Source organism: Labeo rohita, chromosome 19, assembly GCF_022985175.1.
Source record: "Labeo rohita strain BAU-BD-2019 chromosome 19, IGBB_LRoh.1.0, whole genome shotgun sequence".
Classification (NCBI taxonomy): Eukaryota; Metazoa; Chordata; class Actinopteri; order Cypriniformes; family Cyprinidae; genus Labeo; species Labeo rohita.
Window position 1 is genome coordinate 20986755 of NC_066887.1, and position 12880 is coordinate 20999634.

At 33.7% G+C, this 12880-nt stretch overlaps 1 long non-coding RNA gene across 1 annotated transcript in view; it reads right to left on the reverse strand.

Moving 5' to 3' along the window:
- Positions 1 to 1686: 1686 nt before the first annotated feature.
- LOC127181910 (uncharacterized) overlaps positions 1687 to 12880 on the reverse strand; it is a 29700-nt gene continuing 18506 nt past the window's right edge. The window contains exon 3 of the long non-coding RNA XR_007829834.1: positions 1687 to 2479. This is a non-coding gene — a long non-coding RNA (uncharacterized LOC127181910). The remainder of the gene's footprint in view (positions 2480 to 12880) is intronic.

Here is a 12880-nt window from a genome sequence, read left to right on the forward strand (position 1 = left end):
ATTGCAAGATTTCATCCCAAAATTCTGACTTTATCTCACAATTGTGAGTTTATATTCCACAGTTCTAACTTTATAACTCGTAATTGCAAGTTTACATTCCGCAATTCTGACTTTATTTCTTGCAATTGCAAGTTTATATTCTGACTTTACTTTCTGCAATTGTGTTTATATCCCACAATTCTTACTTTATATCACACAATTCTGACTTTATTTCTTGCAATTGCAAGTTTATTTTCTGCAATTCTGACTTTATATATCTCACAATTTCAACTTTACTTCTCACAACTGCAAGTTTATATTCCACAATTCTGAATTTGCATCTTGCAATTATGACTTTATAGCTTACAATTGCGATCTTATATCTCACAATTCAGACTTTATTTCTTCAGACTTTACCTTCTGCAACTGTGAGTTTATATCCCACAATTCTTACTTTATATCTCACAATTGGAAGTTTTTATTCTGCAATTCTGACTTTATATTTCTCACAATTTTGACTTCTCACAATTGCGAGTTTATATTTTGCAATTCTGACTTTATATCTTACAATTACGACTTTATAGCTAGCAATTGCGAGCTTATTTCTCACAATTAAAACTTTATTTCTCACAATTGTGACTTTATATCTCACAATTCAGACTTTATTTCTTGCAATTCTGTCTTTATTTCTCACAATTGCAAGTTTATATTTATATAATTCTTTAATATTGCAAGTTTTGCAACTTTTTTTCTCAGAATTGAGCAGTCGAAAAACCTTTCCATTTTTTATTCAGTGGCGAAAATGGGCTTCCATACAATGGTCTTACACATGATGCTAAAATTAAAAATTAAAGTCCTTCTGCCTTAAAAATAAATAAAAGCTAGTGAGAATGCACTGGGAAAAAAAACAGCAAAAATTATTAAGTCATTGGGCCTTAATAACACAGCATGATCTGGCAGAATCTCTCTTCACCATCCGTGATACAGAGCAGAGATAGATCCTCACAAAACACAGGCTCAATGACCGCAGACACAAACAAACTCAGCTTCCAAAGGAGACTGTGGTCACTGTGACACTTATGAGGTACAGACCAAAGCGCAATTTCTACTACACTCTGATACATCTAGAAAAGTGAGAAATGGCTCACATTTTCCATGCTTTTGTGTTTCGATGATTTGGCAATGGAAGACAAGAAGAAAGGATTTGTAAGAGCGCTCTCTGGAAACATTAAGAGAGACACATAGGCTGAATTGCAAAATATCATACTACCATATTCTACTTTATATATTTACATTTTTCTTTATATAGAAGAAACGGTCAAAGTAAAATACTAGTATACTATTTCAAATTAAGTCAAACACATCCCATCAACTAATATGCCTACTTTCCATCTGTGTAGTATGCATGTCAGGTTAGCAGTGTGACCATGGATTCATAAAAGAGTTGGCAAAAATTACTACCTTCAACCATTTTTGTCTATATAATAAAAAAAAGTGGGATCCCAAATAACACTGGAACAATGAAACAGTCTTCAAAATATTCAAGAGTTCCACAGAAGAAAGTCATATAGGTTTGAAATTACTTTAGGGTAAATAAATTGTCATTTTACGCTGAACTATCCCATTAATACAGAACAAAATTTATTTACAATTGTAGTACATATTTTCGATTTCTGAAACATTGATCATCTACATGTACAACTTCTGCAGGGCCACAAACATGTATATGGATCTGTTCACCACAGAAGTAATGCTTCAAATCAACTGCGAAAGCACCATCAACAGTTTGAATGAGCAAAACCATCTTTAAAAAAAATCTCCCAGAAAAAGATAGTGAACATTTGTGTGACAGGTGGAAAACACTACTATCAGGAGAGCTCCAAACAAGCCATCCAATCGCATCTCTCCACCAACTAAATGATTGCCCAGAATGATCCTCAATGACCAAAAAAAAAAAAAAAAAACAACAACAACAACATCAAAACCAGCTGGACAGTTCTCCTCATGCAGCCATATTTGATCAACAGCTCTTTTGATCCTGTTATTACATATGAGTAAGGTAGCGTATCTCTCGAAGCGAGATGGACCACAGGTGTGAAGAGGCCATTTGCTTTCAGCTCCATTGCTTTGGAGAGTCTGTAGAAGCACCTGGACCTTCTCACCAGAGCTTTCCAAACAATCATTTCTCAAACCACACAGCAATTACCAGCGCAACAGCAGGGTTTAGAAAAAGACAAATAAGAGCGCATACAGACGTGCACGTGTACACACACACACACACACACACAACTCTCCAACAACTAAAAACGAGCTGAGAGAATACAGTAATTGAAGTTCAGTCTTGGCAGGTGGGTATGTTTGGACGACCTTTGTGTGAGTAAGGGTCTGCTTACCACCCGAGCCAGCTGTGTTGTTATTTTATCATCCAGGAAGGTGACCGGTTTCTTTCATAACTAACTATGTCACCATAGACACAGCGGTTTGTTTTCCCAAGGCACACCTGCAGGAAAAGTTTTGCTTGTAAGTCAGCAACATTTTCTTGGCTTAAGGCAAACACAAATATTTGGAAAGAATATTTTGAACTTCTGTCTATTTTCTGAATGAATTAAAAAATCTATATTTTTAAAAAAAATGTTATATAAGTTTAAAGGAAGACTGCTGTAATGTGGTTGGTTCAGTTGGGTGGGACTGGAAAAAGGAGACAAAAACATTCCTCTGAATCCACGCACACACAGAGAGAGAGAGAGCTTACCTAATTTTCTATGAATTTTATATCAGTTAACGGTGGGATCTAATTCTAACCATTTTCTTCTGCATTGATTTACTGAAATTCATAATAAAGTTGTCTCTTGAGCTGTGCCAAATCGATAAAACCCTATTAGATGCAGTTGTGATCACTGGAGAAAGAAAATTGTCATTAGTTCTTAATGAAAAAAGACCTTGAAAATTGGATTAGATGTTTCACAAGTTCACAGTGCAAAAGAGCGGTACGAAAAAAGGCAGACAGTTGTAGATTTCTATCTGTAATACAGATGATGAGGAGGAGAAGGAGCTTGGGGGAGAAAATTGATAGTTAGCATGGAAATTGTGGGTAAACATTCCTCGTGATTTAGCTTTAAAAATCCATAAAATGTTATCAAGTCAAAAGATTTTATCTGTTACATAATTTAAATCATGGCACAAATAAACGCACTTCCAATTGACAAACAGGAAGCCCAAGCCTCCGTTATTAAATCAAAAACATCACTTAACTAGGAACAAAAGAACGGCGAGTTGCTTCATTGAAAGCTTATTCTGTTACTATATTAAAAGTTCACTGTATTATAGGGAAGATTAACTGAGCAAGTGTGATTACCTGCATCTAACACAGCATTCATTCTTCAGCTCAACCTCACATGCACAATAAAACATTAGTTTAAAAAATATTTTTGTCGTACTAGCCTTTCATCTGTTATGGGTGATTGATTTGTTGACTGCGTCTTACAATGCCTGCAATTCCAGTGTGCATACTATCCATCCTAAATTCTGATTGGGTGGATAGGATGCACATTGGGATGCAGGGAATGTGTTGCTGAGAGTAAAAATAACTTCTTTGTTTACAACAGCTTTTCATTCTCTTTCAATATAAAAGTCTTTACTTCCGACTCACTCATAAAAAAAGTGTCTTGTTGCCATTTAATGGTGAAATAATGTAACTACAATCACCATCATGAACACACACCATTTCCCAATACTAAATACTATTATTAAATACTACTATTATCTATATATCATATTTATTAACTAATAATAATAATAATAATAATAATAATAATAATAATAATATTTATAAACCAACAACAGCCACCATAAAAGTTGCTAGGCAATTCAAAAGTACAAAGGCAGTGATATACAGCATTAAATTTACATCAAATATGACGTGATGAGATTTTACTATTTGCCGAGGTAAGGCTGCTCTTGGTGGGTTCATGAGGTCTGAATGGCCGCTTGAGCCCTGGATCTTACATTTTCTTTTCATTTTCAAATAGACATTATTTTATTAACAAACTGCATGTTTGAAGACTAAACACGTACATTATCACATAAAAAAAAAAAAACATCTTAAAACTACATTCCATGACACAAAAACAGTATTATTTATAAAATTATATCTGGGCATCCGCCATGACACTCACTGTCAGAAAACCGCAAGCTGAGTGATACAAACGGTAAAACGGTTGGAGTTTTGATTTTACTAGAATATCGCACTACTCTCAGCCAATCAGATTTGAGGATCAGGAAGAACTGTTGTATACACTAGAATAATCAATTTCATAAAAATGTATTAGTCAATCAAAAACCATCAATATTTATATCTACACTCTATAAAAATTTCACATGGGGTTTTCACAGCGATGCCACAGAATAGCCATGTCAAATTTATCAAAGAACCTTTCAGTGAAAAGAACCTTCTTCTTATTGTGAAGAACATTTTCAATAATTTAATGAACGTTTTTCGACCATAAAGAACTGTTTGTGCAATGAAAAGTTTTCATGGAAGTTAAAGATTATTTATGGAACCATAGATGCCAGTAAAAAAACTTTGTTTTTAAGAGTGTAATGACTTTTCACTTTACCTAACTATGCATCTATGAATCATCTCAGATACTATAAAAGCATCAAAAGATAAATGTCAGTGTCACATATATCGTCTGCTCTTGTAGCATGACTTTGTAATCAGTCAGAGCTTGAGATATAACCCACAGTGAAAACGACCATTTGTCTGTACATATTTTAATTGATGTTTTGCGCTTTTAAAATCAGAGGGGTTTGCAGAAGCATGTGTTTTTGTGTGATTGAGTTAGGCGGCTGTGTAATTAAGGCTGATTGTGGCTGAAAAGCAGAGATGTGGTTTCATCCCTGTGTTTAGTGTTGATTTGATTATGGAAATGAGGCGGCGTCTTGCGCTCTGCGCAGTGTGATGTGGCAAAAAATGAGCTGATAAAACGACAAACTTTTTAGAAATTGGTTTCTGTTTTCCAAAGATAACTTGTCAGACACATTCCTCTGTCACGTATTTGTAAAACTTAAAACATGTCATTTCAAGGTCCTATGCTTTAAGAGTTGTACATTGTGTTTTAATAAGAGAAGCTCATTAATATTCATTGAAATATTACTCTGTCCCTATACCTACTAAGTGACCTGAGCATAATGTTAATATAACTCTATCCAAAGGTCACAAGTTGCATTCTGTGTGTTATTGTTTGTACCACCAGAAATCATTTCAATTCAAATATTTGCTGATGTTTCCAGTGTGATTTTAGGAATCTTAGTGTAGGCTAAAACAGAAACCAGACAAAAGACAACTTTCAATATATACATGTATTAGAAAAAGCAGAAGCATTGAGGAAGTGAAAGTTGTGGAGCTGATAGAATTATTATATGCTATTATACGCCTCCACCCCCAACTCACTTCCTCTCAATGGGAAAAGGAAGTCGTTGTAAAGAGATGACTTCCTGTATTAACTAAATCCTGTCTATTTTTCTGCGGCAGCTACATCAGAAGCTAATGGCCTAAAGTTAAAATTCACCTTCTGCTGAGGTAAGGGAAATATAACAGTTGCAAAGTGATTACAAATTACACTGATCTTCACTGTAATAGATTTAAAAAAATATTAGTATTGACTTGTGCTGCCTAAATTAATCTAAAATGCTACTGCAATAGATGTGCTGTAAACTATCAATAAAATTCTATGTGTGAAAGTATGTGTGAAAAAAAAGACAAGCACTGGTCCCAAAGCACTAACTTGACAAATCTGTTTTAAAGTAGCAGTTCAGAAGCTGAAGCCTGCAAAGCTGCATCTACTCAGTCGAGGTGCAAAGCTTTCAGCACAAAAAATGAAATGACATCCAGCATATCGCAAGAACACCTGCCAAAACAACACACTGCCATTTATGAAACAAAGACACACACCTGTGACTCTACCAGCACTGGGTTCTTATGATGAAAAGGCTCAAAATTGCACATTCATCATACTTATTCATGCAAATCATGCACTTTTTTTAACCACACACACACATCAAAAAAGGAAAACGATATTTATTTAAAAAAAAAAAAAGATATAAAAACCTGCACCCATGTTTTTGGTTAAAACTTTTGAAATCAAACTGAATTCATATTTCACTGTGTATACGAAGCTTCTCAAAGGGATCAAAGAGTAAATATTTGATCATCTCGCTCTGTATATTCTCTGAATATTCCCTGTCCTCAATTTATCAGCGCTGAAAAATGACAACACGAACACAAAAGCCGATATAGGCTCTTCATGGTCTTATTGCAGGAGTTCTGATGGATGAAATTAGACTTTGCAAAGAGCCTCTGTAGCAACGAGAGAATTTAATGGTGAGTTACTCCTTAACACTAAAACAGACACCCATTTCACCCTCTGTTCAGCACATCGAGCGCATGTGCCTGTCCTCGTATGACTGATAGTTCTCTGAATCAATATTGATGTGCCAAATAGAGGTCTTCTCCTCCTGGGAAGCCCTCTACAACTGAAGGGCATTGAAAATGAACATTAAAGTTTTGCCAAAGACTCATGGATGATCTTGAGATCTTTTGAGGACACAAGAACTTCCTCCATTTCCTTTACCCACCCACATGCCATTATTGCTCAAAAAGAGTCATAAATAAACGCTGAGAGGGTAATACACATGTGAAATGAGGGGTCAGTGAGCTTGTGGGTGTGGGAGTGTACGGCGAGATCAGATATAAAAAGGAGTTCACACGAAATGAAGCTCCTAAGAGCTATTTCAACATGTGCGCCACGGTAAAGGAAATCTGTGTGACTGCAAGCTTTTAATGCTGTTCAGACATTATAGTCCATGTGAGAAAAAACATACTTTGATGTTTTTAAAAACCAAGGTAGGGCCCTATGATTTCCGCAATGTGGAAAACACAGATGAATTCGTGGAACCTAGTCATAAAAATGTAATTTACTGTATAACGTGGAATGTCATGGAATTTGCCAAATTTTGGATGAATAAATCAAAAGTAGGTCAGTACACTTAAATCAAAATGAGATATGGACTAGTGTCTGTGAATATTAAGCCACAAAAAATGCAATTTAAATGTGAATCCTGTGTGTCTCTGTGTAAATGAATGGCGAAGATGCAGTACATGAACACAAACATTATCAGAACTGCTCCATTAGAGTCATGGGCATTTTACTGTTTCTTTTAACAAAAACTATCATCATATCATATACAGACAGAAACTTAAAGGTCTTCACAGCAACCCATCAAAATAAAAGTTTAAAAAAGGTTTAACTTGAAGAAACTGTGACAGATATATATTACTTAATGTAATGATAGTACGACTACTACTACTACTACTACTACTACTACTACTACTACTACTAATAAAATTAAAACATGAATTTGTAAGGATTATTTACCAAAAATATTATTTACCAGGAAAATGTAAATACACAACACAGTATTTCTGAAAATAAAATAAAATAAAAACTGTTTAATAAAATTGATTAATTAGACATAGTTTTGATTATTATATTTAATGAAACCATTAAAATGGAATCCAGAAAATTAATGGAAAACACACAATTTGGTCAAAATAAAACTTTATTTGAGAGGGGGGGGGGAAACTAAAAACGTAAATGTAATTTTTGTTAAACTTTTAAGAAGTTGCTGTTAACTTGTGTAAGTTTCATGATTTCAGTTAATTAGACATGCTTTCTGAGTGTTTTTTTTTTTTTTTTTTTTTTATTTAACCATTAAAACAGAGTCTAGAAAAATTAAACCTGGGAAGAAAAAAACGAAATCCAGAAAAAAAAAAAAAAAAAAAAAAAAAAATTGGTTAAATACAATCAATAAATAAATAAATAAACCTTTTTTTAAAAAATAAAATTGATTAATTAGACATGCTTTTGATTGTTATATTTAATGAAACCATTAAAATGGAATCCAGAAAATTAATGGAAAACACACAATTTGGTAAACATAAAACTTAATTTTGAGGAAAATAACTATTTCATAGGGCCTTTAAATGTAATTTTTGTGCAACTTTAATAAGTTGCTGTTAAATGGGGTAAGTTTCATGATTTCCGTTAATTATACTGCATCTAATTAGACTGTCTTTATTCATCTTTGTTAACGTTAGTTAATAAAAAAAACACAGTTGTTCGCTATTTGCTCCTGTTAATTTACAGCACATTAACTAATGTTAACAAACACAACTTTTGATTTTAATAATGCATTAGTAAATGTAAATGTGAATGGTAAATGCGATAATTCATAAATGCTGTAAAAGTAGTTTATTCCTGGTTTATGTTAACTAAAGTAGTTAATTACTGTTAACTAACAAACCTTATTGTAAAGTGTTACCAAAAATACAGTAAAATAGTAGTACTGTAAAATATTACAATTTATAGTAACTCTTTTTTATTTTAATGTATTTTTAAATGAATTTGAATTAATTCTGAGGCCTTTTTCTGAGGTAATTACTCCAGTCTTTAATGTCACATGGTCCTTCAGAAATCATTTTAATCTGCTTATTTGGTTCTCAAGAAACACTTATTATTACTAACCAGGTTGACAGTTGTGCTGCTGAGGTAAGTCTGCGGTAGGTATGATTTAAAAATGTTAATAATTTAATAATTTTATTCAGCAATTAATTAAATTGATCAAAAGTGACTGTGTCTTTTTAGATATTATTTTATACAATACATTTAATTTGTAAACTGATATAAGAATAACATCATTGTGACATTTAGAGCTGTGGATTCTAATTCGTGAATAGAAAGAGGAATGAGAGGTGTTTAAACAGCTACACCTTCTCTCACTGCACTACTCTGGAGACACGCGGTCCCTTTTTGCAACTGCTTTCATAGGTGAGAAGAGAGTTTGAGATGATTAATAAGATAACAGCACGATTAGAATATAGGAAAGATAAGTGTGAGATATTTTCTCACTTCTGCAAATCAGTGCTGATATTTTAAGCTGTGCAACCCCAGTATAGACTCGCATTGTACAGTGCATAGTAGTGGAATGTGGATACTTATTATCAGTAACAATCTTAAAACGCAATAGATCTGTGTACTGTATATATCCCTCTTAAGTGGCACATTCATGTGTTTTATTGTTGCTAAAACACCATTTTATGACAGAAGTGCTGTCATAATGTAATCATGATGCTGCTAAGCGGCAACATTTATTCATAAGCCTTTAGAGAAAAGGCTGTGAACAGCAATACAGAGTCTTAATGAGAATGCTCATATCAGGGGTGCCAAGACAGTTCACATATTCTCACATGCAGAACGGCCAGCTACTGTAAATGAGCTCCCAAGTCACCCGAGTCCAATGCATTGGTGTGGGAGTACTAGTACTGTATGTATGAAGACGATCGCTGTGGTCAAAAGAGCACAATAACATTAGCAATTTGTTGAGTCGACAACCAAAACTACTACAGGTCCAACTCACTCAAAAGGCACAATGGTGATAGTCATCTTGTGGGGTTTTCAGGTTTAAATCTGCAAATACCACATACTAAATATTTCGATTTAGGATAGTATTTTTATTATTATACAGTATTGTGACACATCCAAGTAAATCAGCCTCTCGAAAAAAAACTTCTGAATGGTAGTGTCTGTTTTCAACATGGTTTCAGATTTTTAAAGCCCACTGTATGCGACTGTATTGGTGATTCATTCCTCACCATCAGCCTGTGCATCTGCTTTTAAGCTCAAATAATGCAAGCAACTAATTTACAACCACTCTAGGCTTCTTCATCGCCAACCATAAAAGCCTCTAAGGAGTGTTTAATATTAGTTATTAAGACACAGCAGGAGCTCTGATGGTTGAGTAATGACTGCTGGAAATGCAGTCAGATTAATAACAAAACACTCAACACATTGGATCTATAGCCCACAACACTATACATCATAATTAGTGAAGTCTCAAGCATTGTACAATCCATCTGTTTGTGCAGTGACGGCTGAAGTCATATGAAATCTCTTCCGAAATAGAAAGCACATGATTTTTCATGCCTACCAAAAGACCAAATACATCAACATTACCTTATAAAAATACATCTGACCCAAATTAACCACTGGCTTGTATGGTCTAGAACTTTAAATGACGGACAACTTGCTTTTAGGCTAATTCTCAGTCAACCTTCATTGATATAAATATAGCACATGTGAACTACAATGTTATCAGATCAATGAGAGCTAAAAACTAATACAAAATGCTAGTACAAAACATAAACTCCTGTTGTGGTCTACTCTGTCTCAGTTTGAAAAATGCATTCAAATTCCCAAGCCAAGATAAATATCTCAGACCTTTCTTCTCACTGTTTAGATGTCAGGAACTTTGGATAGACTTCAGTTATCTCTCAGCTATAAAACATCATTACCAGTGGTGCCAGAACAAGTTTTAGAGTGAGAAGAGCCAAGATGGGTGGCTTGAGACATGATCGCTATAAAAAAAGGCTAAGCTTATGAGTGTTAATAATCTTGATGTTAGTTTTATAGTTTGCACAGATATTTTTTATTACCTCAGTACCATATTATATAATGGGGTCATGTAAAAACACATCTTAAATGTAAACATTTTAATTGATATTGAATAATAAATCCTAAAATGCATATTTGTCTTTCATACTTTCTAATATAATGTGGTTATATTACAAATTTTTGTGTTTTAATTGAAATGAAATTACACAAAATTGCATGGAATTTCAATATCAGCCATTTATAGGTTATTGCACAAAAGAACAAAATAATTATACAGACTAGTAACAGAATTTTAATGTAGCGCATCCCTATCACATTTATAATTTGGGATCTGCAGCACATCTCCAAGATGTCAAAATGCCATTGTCAACTTTTTAACATCAAGATACTGGAAATAAAGCTACATTAAAGCAATCAACAAGTGTTATTGGCACACTTATTGTTTCTTTCTTAAATGCCAGTTTGTTTACCTGGAAGCACAGTGATTTGATGCATTCTTTTTATGTTAAAACATAAGCTCTAATGTTCATGTGTCATTATTTGTCGACGTCATACACACATTTGGCTTGTTTGCAGTAGGGTCATTCCGTGTCAACTCAACCAAAGGTCCCTGCCTCAAATTTTTGATTTGAAAACCTGTATAGTGATGAAAGTCAAAATATTAAATGTCACAGATGTGTATTTACTGAATAATTCAGTATTGTGTAAAGGGTGGTCAAAATGCCAATTTTCACCCGAGACTCGGATCCAAATTACAGGGGGGTACAAATGACTTTAGAAAGACTGCAGCATCATTATATTATTTACAATTATATACAAACTTTCCTTTTGGCATTTTCATTTTTAAGGCCCTGTATGAATCAATTCCAGAGATACTGCAATCTTAATATGGCTTCAGGAGTAAATCGTTAAATTATACACGTATTCAGTGGTCAAAAACCAAATGGGTCGCTTTGCATTCACCTGATACTTTTTTCTTTTAAAGAGGAAGGTCTGAAGAACAAATAAATGTATCTTTTTTCCATCTGTCAAAACAATTGCATGAAAATACCTGTCTGAGTGCCATAAATGTTCTTTCTCCAAAGTTTGCATGCCTGTAACTCTAGAAGTATTAAAAATATCCTAATGCCCTTTTAGATTTTTAGTCTTAACAAACTTTTGTTTTGCCAACTTCATTTCTTAAGGCCCTATATGGTTCAGTTCCAGATATTGCAATATCGTAAATTAAATCGTCAAATTGTACACATATTCAAAGGTCAAAAACCAAACTTGTGCCATTTGCATTCAGATGATACTTATTTTCTTTTAAAGAGGAAGGTCTGAAGAACAAATAATGTTGAAACTAGAAATGTATCTTGTTTCCCTCTGTCAAAACATCTGCATTGAACATACCTGTCCAAGTGCCATAGATATTCTTTTTCCAAAGTTTGCATGCCTGTTAAGTAGTATTAAAGATATCTGAATATGAATTTAGACTCTGGTTCTTTTTATTTTTTATTTATTTTTTGGAATCTTCATTTTCAAGGCCGTATGTCATTCAGTTCCAGAGATATGGGGATCTCAATGAGGCTCCATGTCCAGATTGTTTAATATTACCCATTTTCAGTGGTCGAAAAACCAAATGTTGGTCACTTCATATACAGCTGATATTTATTGTATTTAATAGGCGAACATCTGAGGAAATGGATCGACAAGGGGAATGTCTTTAATACATCTTCAGTTAGAGCCATGTAAACTTTGGAGAAAAAAATGTATACGTGCTTTTTCCCATTTTTCAATGGTCACCACTGGCATATACTGCAATAAACATTCAGTTCAATAAAGAAGTCAACAGATTTTACAAATATATGTGTAAAAATAATATAACGATGCTGCAATCTTTCTAAAGTCATGTTTAAGCCCCTGTAATTTGGCTCTGAATCTCGATTTTTCATTTTGACCCCTCTCAACAAAATAGTGGATTACTCAGTAAATAAACATGTGTGACATTTAATATTTTAGCTTCATCACCATACATGTTTATCTTCCTTTAATCAAACATTTGAGCTGTTTTTTTTTTTTTGGATAAATTATTTGACATATAATGACTTCGTAAAATCAGAAGCTAAAACTGTAGCTGTGTCTGAGAAAGACTGTAGGCTTCAATGCAGGTCAGCATTTGGCTGAGACCTTCTGGACTCCTCTACCATGTTTTCAAAAGATATTGTTACCGAAAAGAAAACTTCCACAGAACAAAAACAACTGCATCTACCACAAGTCAAAATCTATAAACACGCTTTACACACCAGTTGTTATTGTGTCTGTACATCTTCTACTGCATCAGACTTGGCCATCTGAAGTGCTAAGAATTAATCGTCCACCATTTTTATCTTTGTGTCCAATCTCAACGG